Source organism: Schistocerca piceifrons, chromosome 1 (genome assembly GCF_021461385.2).
Source record: "Schistocerca piceifrons isolate TAMUIC-IGC-003096 chromosome 1, iqSchPice1.1, whole genome shotgun sequence".
NCBI lineage: Eukaryota > Metazoa > Arthropoda > Insecta > Orthoptera > Acrididae > Schistocerca > Schistocerca piceifrons.
In genome coordinates, this window is record NC_060138.1 from 330,869,148 (window position 1) to 330,890,387 (window position 21,240).

The following is a 21,240-nucleotide window of genomic DNA, read 5'->3' on the forward strand; positions in this document are numbered from 1 at the left end:
TGTTTTTTGCCTTCCACATTTTCGTAAATTGGATTGATACACTTATGATTTAGTAGAGAAGCTCACAGAAATAACATAATACAAAAAAAGAAACTAATGATTAATATATTATAAAAGATTTCTTGTCCCTGTGTAGAATGATAAAAAAGATTTTCGCTTACATTTGGACAATGGGCAGCACAGAAGATCGGGCACTTCCGGCGTCTCTTGAAAGTTTACTCGGTCATTTTTCTGGAACTGCGGTCGCAAGCAGTCTAAGTTATTGACTACGAAATTCACTGGCTACAATACTTTTCTGGCAACTCGTAGCACGAGACCTTTCCTCATAATCTAGGTACACAGCTCTAAATTGCGCGGACAGGTATCACGTAGTAAATTCGACTACATTCAGACGCACAATGTATCTATGTTATTCACAGATTAACAAATGACGAGCAGGGAAAGATTCAAAACTCTCTTCGTACCATCTTACACAACAAAATCTGACGCCTTCGTGCGATGTTTGTGAAACTTGACGAAGGAATGCTAATATCATATGGACGCTGCGCACAGATGATCAGTTTGCATATTTCCTAGATTGTACTGAAGATCAGCGAATCCTGCAGGATTTAAACAGTTTTTCTTAAATCTGAATAATCTTGTGAAGTTATAGGAAAGGCTCGTTAATGTGATACCACATTCTAAAATAAGTCGCGACACTAGTTTTTGTTACGCCCAGCGATAGCAGCGCCCCATGCGGCCAGCAACCGACACTTCTGAATATCATATCGGGTGAGTGCGAATAATAACGTTTATATTGATTTGTAATATAGTTTTTACAACAGGGAGCGTATGTAGTGATATAAAAATCGACAATAACTAAAAAATTACACCACATTTGTGATTATTTAATTTCCTAAGGACGCTGGGAAATACGAAACGGTGCATTGCGGGATTGTTTATTTACGATTCACTCGTAACGCACAGACATTTGTTGAGTAATATCGTTTTCGTTTCATAATAAAAACCTATTGATAAATACCAGAAGAACTGATGACGTTTTACAGAAAGACGTCGTATATCTATCCAATAAAGCGGAGTTTTGTTCGCTATACTTTCAGCCAAATCAGTGAATGTGGAACGAAGGACACCTAGCTTATATGGAATATAATACGCACATTGTTTAACATACCAAATAAGCCACCACAACTGCAGCAAAGGAGAAAACCGCATAGACGTAATAATAAATAATCAAAAGCAATAAAACTGTTTCCCAACACAGGATAAACAACTTTTGCTAAATCTGGGCCCCAAAGGGCAAGGATCTTCAACACGTTCGCTTTTGAAACAAAAGTAATTACGTTTACAAAAATATTCGAGTATTAGGAAGTCGAATGAAATATAAGAAAGGGCGAATCATTGGACTCCATAAACAATTTTTAAGTGTCAAGGAAAGTACCTATGGTAATAACAAGAGATAACAACAGAAATATGTGCTTCTCATGCATGAAATGTGTTTATATTCCTTGCTTGCAGTGGAATAAGCTGGCATATTCGCAAGTATTTCTTCATGTAATGAGTTGCAGCTTATGTCACTGAATCAGTGTGATTCGGCTGTTTTTACTCGTATTTCACGATAATTCTTACTTCTTGGTAACTTACGAATGCATGAAACACAAATATATAACTATTTTGTTAATTAAGTGGAAAATAATTACAAACAAACATTATCTTTAAACGGGTGTAAGTACCTGATCTCACACCGCTGGAAGCGTTAGTTTCGCTTCACCTGTCAAACAGTAACAACTTTCACACCCTAGAGTGTCTTGTCTGTGGCGATACTCATTACAGTGAGCAAACAGAACACTCTTGAGATCCGTCAGTGATGTTTTCGGATACTAGATCCTGTTAATTCTTTCTCCCTTTCATTTTTAAATTTCGCCAGATCCCTAATGAAAAATTTTATAATAATGTGTCACATTACCAACAACTTTAATCTTGCTACAATTAAGAGCACCTTTCACCCATACTAACACAGACTCGGACTCATTTGTTTTCCGATGATTCCTGGTTCTTATTGCCAACGGCATTGTAGATACTTAATAAGATGTACCAATATCTCTGTTGTACACCTCACAAATCTGAAATGTCCGATAAACAATAATTGAAAGACTGAAGCCCTACCATTTCGTCTTCCTGAAACACAGAAAAACTCAAGACTGTTTCGCAATAATATGATCAAATGGAATGCAAGCCTTTTTAAATTATTAAATGTGAGGTTATAATAGTTAATGCATTACGCATTAGACACAATGAACAATATAGAAAGTATAAGATATTGTCTCAATCATTCTCTGTCTCCTCAAACACTTAGTAATGGCTGTGATATATAATGATTTTATTGCTCCCTTCGTATAGAAATTTTACGTTATGAAATACTCTAGACGCTCTCTTGTTCAGTTTCAAAACGCATACGACCGCTTTTAGGAATGTTCTTGGATTAAATTGGTAAGAAAAGTGATGTTTTTCAATACTGAAACATGTTGAAAGAAACATTCCAGGAGCAATCGAAACTGTGCGTTTAAGTAGAACCAATACCATCCCAGACTTGTTCGTTGAGGAGTTTCCCATAGTTCAATAGCCGTGACTGGAACACAATGGGAAATGAACCAAGCACTTCGTTGACGAGTTCAGTTGAATAACATAAGTATTTTATTGCAACTGTACATCTTCAGTTTCAAATATCCTTCTACACGGTAGTTTTTATACCTCCTAGTGCTTTCGCAGTCCCTGGAACTTCATTCCAGTTCCGTTCTTCTTTGCGTAACGTGTTACATACCGCTAACTTTTGTTCTTCCTATTCCTTTCCCTTTGTATTGGGAGAGGACAGGTTACTCAAGATCGATGCGTTATTGGGGTATTGTTAACCTGACTTTTATTTGTATTCAGTTACAATATATTTTTTGGCTGAGACATTAAATATTTATTTAGACTGATTTGTGGAAGCCTCTCTGATTTTCGCCTTAAATTCTAGAGGAATCTGCGAAAATACTCGACCCTAAGTCTACACCCGATGTCAGTGGTACGGAAGTTTCTCACGTCACGATATGCTTGATGTAAAGTGTGTAAAACGCTGGAGCACACTTGGGAATTACGCATGAGTTCTTATCTCGAGACGAGTTATGTCACACTAGGAGTAAACATTAATATCTTATGTAGCTTTAAGCCTGCGGATGCACGATACAGATGTGGGTTACTAGATGAAAGTACACACTCTAAGCACCAAATTATATCTGGTTACGACCTTCATTAACATGCATTCCCCACCAACTTATAACTTTGTTTCAGGAACATAAAGTATACTCGTGAGGAATTAAGTTAAATATAATTTTGAGACAGAATACCCCTCTCTTTAGGTCGATTGGAATAAGTCGGCGTATAACATGACTACGGAAGTCTTCAAGCCTGATGCTGGCCGCAAGAACTGCGATATGAGTATTTGTTTGTTACCAAGACGAGAATATTCGATGTTCAATCCCTCCGATTTCGTGCAGCCACTGGTCTTGTCACTGGCCACAATGTCACGAATGTACACTGAACACCATCTCTGAGGCAAACGGCAACTGCCTGATTCACATAACGATCTAGTGACAGCTATCGCCATCGACTATCATGGATTATAGCAGAGGGATAGCGTAGCCCGGTGGCTGAATGTAATAGGAGCAGCATTTAGTTTAAAAACAATTCAACCCAACATGCGAGACGACTTTAAAAGTTAATTTCACATTATGCTCAATGACCAAGAAGGTACCCTAACAGAAAGCACAAGGAATTAATTACTTTCTTGGTTGCAGTGCCTGATTATTGATCATAAGACATCAGGTTCGATCCCCGGCCAGTCCTATGATATCTATCTGTCAGTTATCATTCCTTTCCTTTGTGACAATGTTTTTTAATGCGGAGAGTGCTGAGTTGCAGGATAACTTTTTCCGCGCACACTGCTGCGAGACGTGCAGAAAGAGAGTCAGTGAAGTTCTGGAGGGTTCCGACAGGGATGTGGAGCCACGGCGACTCCTGTGCCGTGACCAGCTCCGTCAGGTTTCTCGGTTGACGATACTTGTTGCGAACTGCACGATTGAGGTGGTCCCACAGATTCTCAGTTGGGTATAAACCCGGGGAGGTTAGTGGCTAGGGGAGCATGGTAAACTCGTTTTGGGCCGGCCGGAGTGGCCGTGCGGTTCTAGGCGCTACAGTCTGGAACCAAGCGACCGCTACGGTCGCAGGTTCGAATCCTGCCTCGGGCATGGATGTGTGTGATGTCCTTAGGTTAGTTAGGTTTAATTATTTCTAAGTTCTAGGCGGCTGATGACCTCAGAAGTTAAGTCGCATAGTGCTCAGAGGCATTTGAACTATTTTTGAAACTCGTTCTGGTGCTCGGGCCAACGGCCTTGCCGAAGTGGTAACACCGGTTCCCGTCAAATCACCGAAGTTAAGCGCTGTCGGGCTGGGCTAGCACTTGGATGGGTGACCAGCCGGTCTGCCTAGTGCTGTTGGCAAGCGGGGTGCACTCAGCCCTTGTGAGGCAAACTGACGAGCTACTTGATTGAGAAGTAGCGGCTCCAGTCTCGGAAACTGACATACGGCTGGGAGAGTGGTGTGCTGACCACATGCCCCTCCCTATCGGCATCCAATGACGCCTGTGGGCTGAAAATGAGACGGCGATCGGTCGGTACCTATGGGCCTTCATTGCCTGTTTGGTAGGAGTTTTGTTTCGTTTTTTTTTAGTTCTGGTGCTCTCCAAACCATGCACGTACCCTGCGAGCTGTGTGACACGTTGCATTGTCCTGCTGCTAGATACTATCCAGCTGAGGAAAAACAAACTGTATGTAGGGGTGCTCAAGGTCCACAACGATAGATGCATACTTTGTTGATCCATTGTGCCTTCCAGAATGACCTGTTCACCAACGGAATGCCACAAAAACATTCTCCAGGCTATAACGCTTCCTCCTCCGGCCTGGACTCTTTATTTTCAGACGTTTTACGCCGTACGTACCAACAGCCATCTATCCAATGGAACATAAAACGTGATCCATCTGAAAAGATCACTTATCACCACGCAGTGGACGTCCAATTGCGGTACTGGGGCATCCAAATTCCAGTCTGCATCATCGATGAACAGCAATCAGTAAGGGTTCATGAACCATGCAGCAACGATCGCTGAACGACCGTTGAGGAGACAGTGTTGGTAGTCTCTTGGTTCATCTGGGCGGTCAGCCACTCAATAGTTGCACGTTTATTCGTCCCTACACGTCTCCACAGCCGTTGTTCTCCCCTGACATCTGCAGCCCATACGTAGGAAAATGAAACACCTTCAGCCGTCCTTAAGATGTCTTTTATTGTATGGCTACCAGTTTCGGTGCTTCAGTGTATCGTCTTCAAGCTTTAGTTGATGCTGAGAGGGTTAACGCCATCCGTATACACGATGTATCAGAGGCCAAAATCTATAATTGTTTTTCGCAGGTTATCTGTAGCCGCGATGTTGTCTCTTCAACTATCATCTCAACGGCCCGTGGTGCCCCACAGTTGCCTTGGCGCCGGTTTTGCATAGTTTTTTTTTCTTTATTGATTTCCGATTCCCTCCACCTGGGGAGGGGCGGGCTGATGGCAGCTTAATACGCTGCTCTACAGCCGAGAGAAAGTTAAACAAAACAATGGTGAGAGAACAAACAATATAAAAAAGGCGATAAAATGGTGACTTTGATAATAACAGTAAAATGGCGGAAGGTTGCGGAACTTAAAATACAAACATGGTGTTGACGATGCGGATGAAGGCACACGGGAAGGAGACATGCACAATTAAAAAAAACACGGCGACAGTCTGATTTCTGTTCCCACGAGATAAAAACACAACTAGTGAAAGTATGGTGGCTGTTCGCGACACTGACAGGGGACGCACAACATTGAACACTCATTTATAACAGCACTATACAGGTGACACGGCAGCAGATGGGAGGGGGGAGAGCCCGGACCTATGAGGGGGAAAAGGGGGAGGGGGAGGAGAGGAAAAGAAAAAAAAAGAGGGAGCCGATGGAAGGAGGGAATATAGAAAAGGGGTGGGCAGACGCGAGAAGGAGGGGGAAAGGCAGTGGAAGGGAGAGGAAAAAGGACTCGGGGTAGAGAAGGGAGGCAAGAGAGGGTAGGTGGAAAAAAAAAACAGAATGAAAGGGGAGGAAGAGGGAGCCCGGGGAAGGACAGAGGAAAAGAGGGGGAGGTGAGGATCAGAGTTGATAGGAGGGATAAATGGAGTGAGAGAGGGCATCATCCGGGAGGGGGAGTCGATGGAAGCCACCTTGGGAAAGGAGATGAAGTGTGTAGAAGTGAAGGGTAGGGGGGACAATGGTGAAGGCGCAGCAGAGGGCGGGGGTTGGAGAGGAGAGGAGCAACCAGGGGATGAGGGGGATCAAGGCAGTGAGAGGTGTAGAGGATGCGGATATGTTCGAGGAAGAGGAGCAGATGGGTTGGTTCAAATGGCTCTGAGCACTATGGGACTTAACTTCTGAGGTCCTCAGTTCCCTAGAACTTAGAACTACTTAAACCTAACTAACCTAAGGACATCACACACGTCCATGCCAGAGGCAGGTTGTGGTCGCGCGGATCCAGACTGTAGTGGCTAGAACCGCTCGGCCACCCCGGCCGGCGAGCAGATGGGGGAAAGGAATCAGGTAGTAGAGGATCCGCATGGGGGACGGGAGGTGTATTTTGTATAGCGCTGTTTCGTCATGCACGGTATACTTTGACCACAGTGGGACGCAAACAGTTTATGAACGTAGCAGTTTCAGAAATGCTTCCACCCTTGGCCCGAAAGCCAATGATCACGCCCTTTTCGATATCAGGTAAATCGCTCCGTATCTGCATTACGACAATGAAAACAACGTTTTTGGCGTTTTCCCTTCACACTTTATATACCTTGCACTGCTACTGCTGCCACCTGGCGTCTGTGTGCGGTCACAGCACGTGGACGTCGGACAAGGCCACATTAATATGACTGGACTGTGTAATTTACAAGTATGCTGTAAACTACATAATGTGATGAACTTCGTTTCCCAGCAAGGACCCCTTCGGCAGATGATGGAGGTATTTGCTTGTGGGCGTCGACTGGTTGGGATGAAATGAGGCCCCTAATACACCTACTATTTTCTCTCATCGGTGGATGATACAGGACTTACTCTATGCTCATGTGCATGTCCTTCAGGCAACGAGTATCTTCAACAAGACAATTTATCTCTCAGTCGCTCGTATTTGTGTAGGAATTGTTGAGGCAGTGTCATACACATGTCGCTGCCCCAGTTCATTTGAGCACATCTGGATGTCAACGAGTGAGATGCGCGTCTTGGAGACAGTTCCGACAAATTGTGGGCGTCGGTGAATCAGGCACGAAACGCTTCTGGTGTGTCCTGGACCATGCCACGGCGCGTCGGCGATGTCATTATGGCCAAAGGGGGAATTACACGCTAGTAGTTAGGTATCCTCGATTCAGCACATCAGAAGTATAGTCGCTAGCTCATAAATGGACGCAAGTAACAATCTAGAACATATGTAAAATAACAAATTGTGTGCAAAGTCCGTATAACATTAGCATTCCTTCTTCGATTTTCACAAAAGCTTTCACGGAGGGTTACGTTTGTTGAATGGGTTTGTTGAATGTGAAGAGGCCACTGGCCAAGACAATGCGCATGTATCTTTGCCTGCTCGTCATTTATTAGCATGTGAATAACGTACATCGATTGTGTATCCGACTTCAGTTGAATACATACCGATGTCTGCCCGCGTAATTTGGTGATATGTACCCAGTGTACGAGGAAAAGTCTCATACGACGAGATGCTGCGAAAATACCGTCGCTTGAGAACTCACTGTTCAACAACTCAGACTACTCGCGACCGCTGTTCGAGAAAAATGACCCTGGAAAAGGAGACGCAGCGTTACGAAAGTGCGACGTCTACTCTTGCTGCATATCATCAAAATGCAATCGAAAATTGTCTCAGCATTTTACACGTCTTCAGCCCACGTTTGGAATACAGGTCGAATACTATTAGCTCATGGATGGATGCAAACAACTAGCGACATGATTAGAAGAATTTCATTCCATTCGTGGTTGCAGCAGCAATGATTAAAGGAACATCTGCATCTGATTCTCTGCTCTAAAACAGACAGCATATACCAATGTTCGAGTCTGATGAATGAAGAGGCAGACGGGCCAGGATTCTCTAATTATAGACGTTCTTTCTTCGAAAGTTGCCTGTGTAGAGCTTGTTGTTTGATTCAGAGGCTGTAATCTTAGGAAACAATTTTACTTGTCAAGGAACAACGCTTGTACGACACGAAGCATCCAAAAGTCACATACGTCATGGACCAAATGCGTCCTTGGAAAGTACCAGAACTGGAAAAGTAACATGCTGGACCCCACCCCGAGCCATCGCTGTTACTGAAGGCAGGAGGCAGGAAGTCTGACGCGTTATGTTTCGGGTAGTACTAGCTACATAGAAACCTAACTTGTTTATGGAGACAAAGGGAACAATTGTCCTTGACGAATGTTCTGCGTTTTTGGAGCAGATCAGATGTTTAGAGTCTGTCGTCCTATTGCCGGTGCTCTGCGTGTGAATCGAAAGGTAAATTCAAAAATCGGTTTTTCGACGTTCTTACCGAACTCTGAAGTCACTTGCTTGAGTTAACTTTATGGCATTCAGTTCTTCAGTTCTCTACGAATCAAATCAATGAAGTTTGGTCTTCCTCCACTATTACTTTTTGGTTCGGATATATTCTCATGAGTCGTATTTACCGGTATCGGTCTGGATCACTGTTCCCCTCACTACACCTAATAAATTTAAGAGTCACTAATAACTGATTCCGAACACTCAGCAATAGAATAACCTGTCGCTGATGGAAGTTTGTCATATTGAGTCACTCTCTTTTCTCAATTTTCTACAACGAAAAGCAAATGTTCTGCTTGTCTGGAATATAAGAAGATTGCTACGGAGCACTGCTGACCAATGTTAATGGCTTCACTTACTCGGGATGAAACGGGGATCTAAACACGTGTCTGCCCATCTCTTTAAAGTTTCAGTTTCTTTTTCTTAAATCACTTGAGACAATTTCTGATTTTCAGCTTCATTCTCGTTCAGTCTAAACTGGACACCGACGAATACCTCTCTACAAAAAGATACTGTGTTCATGAAAATATCAATGTTCACGGAAATACCAACTACTTAACGGCAGCGCGGTTTCATTTGTCACTTATTGCAAAAATGAAGATAAAGCTCATTTATCGATTACTTGTTTCGATCAGTCAGGATCGTCTTCGGGTCTAAGTAGTTGCGTCAGCAACCCGTCTTGTCTACTCAGAACCACATATCAATGTGTAATATATACTATATTACAAAGCTTTGCACATGTCGGACTGTGCAAAGGAAAACTGGTATTTTATCAGTAATTTGTATTCTACCTAACACACAATATTTCATGTACACTTCATTCTTGGAAGATCCATATTTCTTTTTTGTCAAAGTGTCTTACAATATTTATCAGTTCTTCTCCTCAGACATCTTCTCCAAAGAACGGGATACATCAATTGAGTCGCCATCAGTGTGAGAGACCGAACATATGCGGACACACTTGCCTGCTGTGACGTAACATTGATTCAGCTGTCAGTTGGGACATAATCTGCTCTGTGTTGACTCAGCGCTTACAAAGTCAACGCTCAATAAGATATCGTCGGAAACGTGCGCTGACTAACAGCTGCGTAGTGTCGTGCCTCAAAAATTTGCAGTGAGATAAATATCGGCGGAAATAAACTGACAGCTGCGTACTAAGAGTCCACGGTCTCGAGAAGACGCGTCTCCACAAACCTAGCATCGAGATTGAAATCGCTGCAAGGCGGATGGTGATCCTCTTTCTATAAATTGCTGTTAAAATTCCAAAATTCTGTATTCAAAATAGACTCAAAAGTCTGTTCGCCATGTCAGATATGTTGACTGTCGATTATTACACTACAATATGAGATACCAGGGTGGCGGTATGGTATGTTGCAACACATATTGAGAAAATCATCGACGATACACTCTTTCACGCACGCACGCACACGCACACACACACACACACACACACACACACACACACACACACACACAACAAGCCTTCAAGAGTTTCTGGCTGAAATGGACCGTTCCAGAAATAAAAGTAGCTTCCATCGCCTTTTCAGAGGTACAGTCTGAGACTAGAGAAGTATGATAGTTGGATGACACTCAGGAACAGAAGGACGTAGAAAAAAATAGGGAGCAGTTACCTGTGTATTGTTAAACGTAAGCTTCTCAAAAGAATAAAGGGAAAACGTGTATGAATGTCCGATACGTTGGGTCTATTTTGATATAGGCGGTACCTGTGGAATTGTTGCACTGCTTTAGATCTTCGCTTTCAATGTATGTAACAACTAAAGTCATTCGCCATCAGTCGTGCTCTGTTGTCAGTATCAAGTGACCCCTCACAAGGAAGTTATTACCGGTGGCCCGATGTTCGCTAGTGAGGTACACTGGCGGCAGCTCCCATTTGTGGACGTTATATACAACCAAGCACATGTAACGGGACATTTTAATGCAGTGCAAGTTGCAAATGCAGTCTGTTTCACCCAAGAAGTACGGATTCTCCGTCGCGTTGCTGCATATGCCAATATCTCAACAGCTGTCTTCCAGAGGTTTTGGACACGCTACAGGAAGGCAGGCCGGTGCACAAAGCGAGTTCGACAATGTCGTTGACGTTTTACAGCCCCACGTGAAGACCTATATCTGACCATCTCAGCGTTGCGGCATCGTACGGCTACCGCAAGAGCACTGCAAGACGATCTCAGAAGAGCCACTGGAGCCGCTGTGTTCGATCAGACTCTAAGAAATAGGTTACGAGAAATCACCTTTCAACCCAGACGTACTATTCGAGTGCCCCGCTTGACACGGCAACTCGCAGCTCGCCTACAGTTCTGCTGTTCCCCCTGGCAGTTGTCACTGGAGAAACGTATCATTCACAGACGGTTTTTGGACAACATGGTTGTGGAGATGAAGCAGCGATTTGTATGATTAATCAATTATTCATGAACAGTCTTAATCGCATTTATTATTATTATACCGTCAACCGGTTTCAACCCGACGTTGGGGTCATCTTCTGGGCGTTTACACCATTGGTCGACTGCTAGTGGTGTCACTCGTGTCTACATAGCAGCAGGAAACTATCAGACAGGAGTGACACCACCAGCAGTCGACCAATGGTGTAAACGCCCAGAAGATGACCTCAACGTCGGGTTGAAACCGGTTGGCGGTATAATAACAATAAATGCGATTAAGACTGTTTTTTTAACAATTGATTCACAGACGAGTCTAGATTTGCTCTGACATGTGTTCATGTGGGTAAGCGATACCTACCGAATATTGTCCAGGGAGTCGACATATTCGGCCGAGGTTATGTGTTGGTATAGGTAGGCACCAGTTTTGACAGCCGTACGAATCTGGTCGTTGTCCATGGGCGCCTAGCAACCAGGCATTACATCGAACAGATCCTGTTGGACCATGTGGTGCCTGCTGCATATGGTCGTGGCCCTTAATTCATTCTCAACTATGAAAATTCCAGGGTCGATGTGGGGGGAGGCACCAGGGATGTCTTTGAAGCCTGGACATTAAAGCAATGGAAGAGCCAGTAGTGAGTGCCGACCTAAACCCCATCCAGCATGTGTGAGACATGCCTGACAGACGTCTTCGTGGTGGTCCCGTTCCACCACAGACCCCCAAAGAACTCTCAATGGCTCTCATTGAAAAATGGGAGTGGATACCACAGACTGATGTCCGGAACATGACACGTAGGAGTCAGATAATGATAAACGCTCTCGGAGAGCACACGTATTATTCCAGCTCTCGAAGTCCAATCAAAAACACCCAAGAATACGGGACGAATGACTGTTTCCGCCGGCCGGAGTGGCCGAGCGCTTCTAAGTGCTACAGTCTGGAACCGCGCGACCTCTACGGTCGCAGGTTCGAATCCTGCCTCGGGCATGGATGTGTGTGTTGTCCATAGGTTAGTTAGGTTTAAGTAGTTCGACGTTCTAGGGGACTGATGACCTGAGAAGTTAAGTCCCAGAGTGCTCAGAGCCATTTTTTTGACTGTTTCCACTTTGTTTTCCACACCTGTTAGTGACTTCAGTTCTTGTTATGTATAAGAACGAGGATGTAATAATGTTTCGTTGTGTAGCTCATTTCTGAAAGATAAGGGTATAATTTGGTAGAATATTCAATCCTCAACTACAGCGAATAGAGTATGACTGACTCCCAGGGTCATGTTCCCCTAATTCTTTTGAGCTGTGTATGTACCTCAACTTAATGATCGTCATTCTTAAGCAAACCACAGATTTTTGCAATTCTTTCTAGATTTTTCAGCAGTTTACGATCAACAAGAACATCTACTGTGAGGACTCATGGAGGTTATTAAGAGTCACTAAATCTACGATCTGTAAGCCATGTGGTATTTCTTTAGCTTCTGCCACACACCGCCAGGTGACTTGCAGAGTTCTGATGTAGATATAAATGTCATGGATGATGTCACGGAAAACTCTGTAATCACGCGAGGACTGATTTGTTCCTCAAAATCCTGCGCCTTACAAATTTACTGCGATCTTGAAATATAAAACAATGTGTGTGGCTAAAGCTGCCAACTGACGAGTTTCGTAGACAGAGTTCCACTCTACCAAAAGTACAGTTCGGTAGCTTTGGTAAACTACATAAAAGACATAGTAAATGGTAGGGTTACCTGTGGTATTGATAGTATTGATGGGGAAAGAAACATAAGTGGATGTGTAAGAGAAAAAATGGGAACAGACGACTTCCGTTTGTTTTATGTGTTTTTGTTTGTTTTGCGTATAATTAGAACCCACGTCACTCAGTGTTAGTCCATTGTATATTTTATAGCCTTAAAGAATATAAATCGCCTTTTACAAGTAATAAAATTTAGTTGATCGCATAACTTCTGCGCTTTTATGTACCCAAAGCAATTACTTTTGATGCAAGAATAGTTTACATGTACAAAAATAAAAAAAATATGTACATAATTATTGTTGTTATTTTATACTGAGTAGCATGTTCGTCATGATGATCAAACGCAAGAGATGGTTCAAATGGCTCTGAGCACTATGGGACTTAACTTCCGAGGTCATCAGTACCCTAGAACGTAGAACTACTTAAACCTAACTAACCTAAGGACATCACACACATCCAAGCCCGAGGCAGGATTCGAGCCTGCGACCGTAGCGGTCGCGCTGTTCCAGGCTGTAGCGCCTAGAACAGCTCGGCCACCCCGGCCGGCAAAGGCAAGAGTTTCCTGTTATTATTGATTAATGGGAAAGCTGTTTATGAATGACAGAAATATATTCTATATAAGTTCAATGAAGTATTGAAGTGACGTTTGATATATTTTTGTTTTGCGGCTTTTTTTACCCTTTTGTTAACGAAATTGCGTTTTCTAGCTCTGTATGAAAAATCCGTAATGTTTTCTTTATTTTTGCTACAGCATCCCTCTGTTTTACGTTGCAAATCAACAATTTTCGAATAAAACCTGAATTCAACTTTGACAATTTCAGTTTTGTTATAAATACCGTATATTGTTAAGTCCTTAACATCGGTTTGTTGCAGGATTCTCGAACATATTCTCAGTTGGAATATAATGAATTTCCTTGAGACAGAGAAGTTGCTGTCCATGCATCAGCACGGCTTTAGAAAGCATCGCTCCTGTGAAACGCAACTCGCCCTTTTTTCACATGATATCTTGCGAACCATGGGTGAAGGGTATGAGACAGATGCCATTTTCCTTGACTTTCGGAAAGCGTTTGACTCGGTGCCCCACTGCAGACTCCTAACTAAGGTACGAGCATATGGGATTGGTTCCCAAATATGTGAGTGGCTCGAAGTAATAGAAGCCAGTACGTTGTCCTCGATAGTGAGTGTTCATCGGAGGTGAAGGTATCATCTGGAGTGCCCCAAGGAAGTGTGGTAGGTCCGCTGTTGTTTTCTATCTACATAAATGATATTTTGGATAGGGTGGATAGCAATGTGCGGCTGTTTGCTGATGATGCTGTGGTGTACGGGAAGGTGTCGTCGTTGAGTGACTGTAGGAGGATACAAGATGACTTGGACAGGATTTGTGATTGGTGTAAAGAAAGGCAAGTAACTCTAAATATAGATAAATGTAAATTAATGCAGATGAATAGGAGCCGGCCGGGGTGGTCTAGCGGTTCTAGGCGCTCAGTCCGGAACCGCGAGACTGCTACGGTCGCAGGTTCGAATCCTGCCTCGGGCATGGATGTGTGTGATGTCCTTAGGTTAGTTAGGTTTAAGTAGTTCTAAGTTCTAGGGGACTGATGACCACAGATGTTAAGTCCCATAGTGCTCAGAGCCATTTGAACCATTTAGATGAATAGGAAAAAGAATCCCGTAATGTTTGAATACTCCATTAATAGTGTAGCGCTTGACACAGTCACGTCGATTAAATATTTGGGCGTAACATTGCAGAGCGATATGAAGTGAAACAAGCATGTAATGGCAGTTGTGGGGAAGGCGGATAGTCGTCTTCAGTTCATTCGTAGAATTTTGGGAAGATGTGGTTCATCTGTAAAGGAGACTGCTTATAAAACACTAATACGACCTATTCTTGAGTACTGCTCGAGCGTTTGGGATCCCTATCAGGTCGGATTGAGGGAGGACATAGAAGCAATTCAGAGGCGGGCTGCTAGATTTGTTACTGTTAGGTTTGATCATCACGCGAGTGTTACGGAAATGCTTCAGGAATTCGGTTGGGAGCCTCTAGAGGAAAGGAAGCGTTCTTTTCGTGAATCGCTACTGAGTAAATTTAGAGAACCAGCATTTGAGGCTGACTGCAGTACAATTTTACTGCCGCCTGCTTACATTTCGCGGAAAGACCACAAAGATAAGATAAGAGAGATTGGGGCTCGTACAGAGGCATATAGACAGTCATTTTTCCCTCGTTCTGTTTGGGAGTGGAACAGGGAGAGAAGATGCTAGTTGTGGTACGAGGTACCCTCCGCCACGCACCGTATGGTGGATTGCGGAGTATGTATGGAGATGTAGAAGTGCCGAGTGGTCTAAGGCGCTGCACTCATGGACTATGCGGCTGGTCCCGGCGGAGGTTCGAGTCCTCTCTCGGGCATGAGTGAGTGTGTTTGTCCTTAGGATAATTTAGGTTAAGTATTGTGTAAGCTTAGGGACTGATCACCTTAGCAGTTAAGTCTGATAAGATTTCATAAACATTTGAACATTTTTTTTTATTGTTAAGTAACAGACAAGACTACTATATAGAAAAATGCCATGTAGGTTTCCCAGCCCCTTAATATATATATATATATATATATATATATCCCACTCAGTTTCTAGGCTGTCCACTGCTTCCGGTTTTTAGGGTAATCTAGTGACACATTGATAGCATACGGAAAGAAAGTGATCGTTATGAGGTAACAGCCGATAGGTATGCAGTACACCTAACGTACAAAATGGTCCAAATGGCTCTGAGCACTATGGGACTTAACATCTGAGGTCATCAGTCCCCTAGAACTTAGAACTGCTTAAACCTAACTAACCTAAGGACATCAAAAAAATGGTTCAAATGGCTCTGAGCACTATGGGACTTAACATCTATGGTCATCAGTCCCCTAGAACTTAGAACTACGTAAACCTAACTAACCTAAGGACACCACACCACACCCAGTCATCACGAGGCAGAGAAAATCCCTGACCCCGCCGGGAATCAAACCCGGGAACCCGGGCGTGGGAAGCGAGTACGCTACCGCACGACCACGAGCTGCGGACCCTAAGGACATCACACACATCCATGTCCGAGGCAGGATTCGAACCTGCGACCGTAACGGTCGCGCGGTTCCAGACTGAAGCGCCTAGAACCGCACGGCTACACCGGCCGGCCTAACGTACAGGTAACGCGGATACGACCTTACCAGTCCAAAGCGACTAGGAAAACTACCCTATTCGACGCTTGCTAATGGTAGTGTACGGATGCATACGGTAGTTTTACAATCCTAGTCGTAGACAGAAAAAGTTTTAGTCTTTTGGAACAGTAACCTTAAATCCTCTGCGGAACAAAAAAGCAACACTGGTTAGGGTGGGCAGGCAGCAGCAGCGGCTGCGGCAGTGCAACGGGCTGGTTGGGAGATGCAGGTGCGTGCGATTGCCACAGCCAGGGAAGGCACCTGCCGCGAGCTTACGGCGGCGCCAGCGCGGCGGAAGCGTGGAATTTCAGCTGCGAGGCTGCCGTGGGACCGCTCGCTGCCTGGCTGGCGCTGACTCGGCTGCGCTGATCGCACCTGTGTCTGCTGCTGACGGCCGCCTCCATTGTTAACCACACCACGAGCCTCCCACCTGCGCTGACTTTGCTAGCTGCGCAGCAGCACCTACTGTAGCGAAACGGGGTAGGTAGGGGGTGGCAAGGGGAGGGGGTGGAGGCCAAACCGTGCCACCGTCCTGCTAAGTTTCAATAATGTCCAAAACGATGAGTGAAATAAGACAATAAAAGACTTACATAAATGAAGCAGGGTGAGAATAAGTTGGAACTATCAGTTTAATAAGTAACAGCTTCAAAATACTAATGCGAATTCCTTACAGACGAATGGAAAAACTGGTAGAAGCCGACCTCGGGGAAGATCATTTTGGATTCCGTAGATATGTTGGAACACGTGAGGCAATACTGACCATACGACTTGTCTTAGAAGGAAGATTAAGGAAAGGCAAACCTACTTTTCTAGCATTTGTAGACATAGAGAAAGCTTTTGACAATGTTGACTGGAATACTCTCTTTCAAATTCTGAAGGTGGCAGGGGTAAAATACAGGGAGCGAAAGGCTATTTACAATTTGTACAGAAAGCCGATTGGAAGCTGATCTTCCCCGAGGTCGGCTTCTAGCAGTTTTTCCATTTGTCTGTAAAGAATTCGCGTTAGTATTTTGCAGCTGTGACTTATTAAACTGATAGTTCCAATTTATTCTCACCCTGCTTCATTTATGTAAGTCTATTCAACATGTAAATTGAGTAAGCAGTAAAGGAAACAAAAGAAAAATTCGGAGTAGGAATTCAAATCCACGGAGAAGAAATAAAAACTTTGAGGTTCGCCGGTGAGATTGTAAATCTGTCAGAGACAGCAAAGGACTTGGAAGAGCAGTTGAGCGGAATGGACAGTGTCTTGAAAGGAGGATACAAGATGAACATCAACAAAAGCAAAACGAGGATAATGGAATGTAGTCGAATTAAGTCGGGTGATGCTGAGGGAATTAAATTAGGAAATGAGACACTTAAAGTAGTAAAGGAGTTTTGCTATTTCGGGAGCAAAATAACTGATGATGGTCGAAGTAGAGAGGATATAAAATGTAGACTGGCAATGGCAAGGAAAGCGTTTCTGAAGAAGAGAAATTTGTTAACATCGAGTATGGATTTAAGTGTCAGGAAGTCGTTTCTGAAAGTATTTGTATGGAGTGTAGCCATGTATGGAAGTGAAACATGAACGATAGATAGTTTAGACAAGAAGAGAATAGGAGCTTTCGAAATGTGGTGCTACAGGTGAATGCTGAAGATTAGATGGGGAGATCACATAACTAATGAGGAGGTATTGAATAGAATTGGGGAGAAGAGGAGTTTGTGGCACAACTTGACTAGAAGAAGGGATCGGTTGGTAGGACATGTTCCGAGGCATCAAGGGATCACCAATTTAGTACTGGAGGGCAGCGTGGAGGGTAAAAATCGTAGAGGGAGACCAAGAGATGAATACACTAAGCAGATTCAGCAGGATGTAGGCTGCAGTAGGTACTGGGAGATGAAGAGGCTTGCACAGGATAGAGTAGCATGGAGAGCTGCATCAAACCAGTCTCAGGACTGAAGACCACAACAACAACAGTAGTGCCTTTACTGGAAATTGTCTACGGTATTGTGAAACAGCCTGGGTGCGTCTTTCAAAATGACAAAGCTTGCTAATGGCAATTTTGCCAACTCAGTTTCTACCCCGCGCCTATACAACATTGAAACGTACCTAAGCGAGCTTTGAAGACTCTACAGAAGTGAAAAGCTGCATAAACAAAAAATAAAGATTAATGTCAGCATACGATGGCATAACAGATCCCATACAGCAACCTTGAACACCTCCAGCGGTATTTCTGAGAAAAATACTTTTTAATAAATACACTGATGAAAAAAAATAATTGATGCAGAGTGATAAAATTTTCGGATTGCATTTGTCTAGATAACACTGCAAGATCACAGGTTAATGTAAGCGAGAGACAAGCCACGGCAAACGTGAAGTGCTGGTATGTTAATAACTGCCAGAGCGCTGGATGTAAGCTGGTCTCCTTGATTGGGCCGACGACACATGCTTTTATTTTTCAACTATTTCATTAATAGTGAGCATTTACAATTTCTGTGGCTACTGTAGTGAAATGCAGAAGACAATTATCAAGTTACACAGGAAACAAAACATTTATTACAATATCCGAGGATTCTATTGCACATCTGCTTTAGGTGGCCCACAGATAGCAACTATCCCGCTAACACCATTTATATTGCTCTATTTCTTGCAACACTCCTGTAAATAATTTTTTTCTGATTTTTCTATAACTTCTTTTAAGTTTTCCCTCATTCCCTTTTGTTTTTCGCTGTTGAAGTCATAATCGGTAGATATTAACATTAAAAAAAAATGGTTCAAATGGCTCTGAGCACTATGGGACTCAACTGCTGAGGTCATTAGTCCCCTAGAACTTAGAACTAGTTAAACCTAACTAACCTAAGGACATCACAAACATCCATGCCCGAGGCAGGATTCGAACCTGCAACCGTAGCGGTCTTGCGGTTCCAGACTGCAGCGCCTTTAACCGCATGGCCACTTCGGCCGGCTATTAACATTAAGATCGTATGGAAATAAAACCTATCAAATCGTACTTTGCAGCTGAAACAACTAAGCTGCATTGCACGAAATGTAAACTCTCCAGTTTTATCGTATTTCTCACTGTATGCATTCTAGCAACTTTAACTGTGATTTAGATTACTTTACGCTACAATAAATAAAGGTGCTTTCAAAGCTGCATGATCTGAGACATAAATAGAGGTCGTGGCATGTCGGAAAGTTGGTCATCTCGATATCCCAGCATATGTACTGCGGGCACACTGAACAGGCCCTGGCGATTTATATACTTTTTTTTTCAACAAACAAAACGTTTATATGTAACGCTCGCTGTCCTATTACTTTCCACTTGGTACAGCAGAAGCGCCACCGATACCGCCGATACAGCTGTGCAGGTTGCGACAAGCCTCGCACCACACGCTCTCCTCTGCTCAGGGAGCGACGAAAAGTAAACAGATTTTACTTGCGTACTCTGCGACTCACATAACTTAATTTTGGTTGACACAATTAATTTTGGAGTTATAACACAAAAAATGGTTCAAATGTCTCTGAGCACTATGGGACTGAACGTCTGAGGTCATCAGTCCCCTACAACTTAGAACTACTTAAACCTAACTAACCTAAGGACATCACACACATCCATGCCCGAGGCAGGATTCGAACCTGCTACCGTAGCTGTCGCGCGATTCCTGTCTGTAGCGCCTAGAACCGCTCGGCCACCCCGGCCGGCGTTATAACTCAAAATGTGTTACACCGCAAACGTTTCACTTTTCACTGACTGGTGCCCCATATTTGGTTCTACCCTTGATGACATATTTACTTCAAAAAGACGTAGGAATAAGTGGAGTATGTACAGGGTGTTTCAAAAATGACCGGTATATTTGAAACGGCAATAAAAACTAAACGAGCAGCGATAGAAATACACCGTTTGTTGCAATATGCTTGGGACAACAGTACATTTTCAGGCAGACAAACTTTCGAAATTACAGTAGTTACAATTTTCAACAACAGATGGCGCTGCGGTCTGGGAAACTGCATAGTACGATATTTTCCACATATCCACCATGCGTAGCAATAATATGGCGTATTCTCTGAATGAAATTACACGAAACCTTTGACAACGTGTCTGGCGGAATGGCTTCACATGCAGATGAGATGTACTGCTTCAGCTGTTCAATTGTTTCTGGATTCTGGCGGTACACCTGGTCTTTCAAGTGTCCCCACAGAAAGAAGTCACAGGGGTTCATGTCTGGCGAATAGGGAGGCCAATCCACGCCGCCTCCTGTATGTTTCCGATAGCCCAAAGCAATCACACGATCATCGAAATATTCATTCAGGAAATTAAAGACGTCGGCCGTGCGATGTGGCCGGGCACCATCTTGCATAAACCACGAGGTGTTCGCAGTGTCGTCTAAGGCAGTTTGTATCGCCACAAATTCACGAAGAATGTCCAGATAGCGTGATGCAGTAATCGTTTCGGATCTGAAAAATGGGCCAATGATTCCTTTGGAAGAAATGGCGGCCCAGACCAGTACTTTTTGAGGATGCAGGGACGATGGGACTGCAACGTGGGGCTTTTCGGTTCCCCATATGCGCCAGTTCTGTTTATTGACGAAGCCGTCCAGGTAAAAATAAGCTTCGTCAGTAAACCAAATGCTGCCCACATGCATATCGCCGTCATCAATCCTGTGCACTATATCGTTAGCGAATGTCTCTCGTGCAGCAATGGTAGTGGCGCTGTGGGGTTGCCGCGTTTGAATTTTGTATGGATAGAGGTGTAAACTCTGGCGCATGAGACGATATGTGGACGTTGGCGTCATTTGGACCGCAGCTGCAACACGGCGAACGGAAACCCGAGGCCGCTGTTGGATCACCTGCTGCACTAGCTGTGCGTTGCCCTCTGTGGTTGCCGTACGCGGTCGCCCTACCTTTCCAGCACGTTCATCCGTCACGTTCCCAGTCCGTTGAAATTTTTCAAGCAGATCCTTTATTGTATCACTTTTCGGTCCTTTGGTTACATTAAACCTCTGTTGAAAACTTCGTCTTGTTGCAACGACACTGTGTTCTAGGCGGTGGAATTCCAACACCAGAAAAATCCTCTGTTCTAAGGAATAAACCATGTTGTCTACAGCACACTTGCACGTTGTGAACAGCACACGCTTACAGCAGAAAGACGACGTACAGAATGGCGCACCCACAGACTGCGTTGTCTTCTATATCTTTCACATCACTTGCAGCGCCATCTGTTGTTGAAAATTGTAACTACTGTAATTT

At 43.8% G+C, this 21,240-nt stretch overlaps 1 protein-coding gene and 1 pseudogene across 1 annotated transcript in view; one reads left to right on the forward strand and one right to left on the reverse strand.

The window, feature by feature from the left end:
* LOC124787515 (peroxisomal acyl-coenzyme A oxidase 3) overlaps nt 1-21,240 on the reverse strand; it is a 187,228-nt gene that overhangs the window by 157,108 nt on the left and 8,880 nt on the right. The window lies entirely within an intron of this gene.
* On the forward strand, nt 4,418-4,535 carry LOC124726809 (annotated as a pseudogene).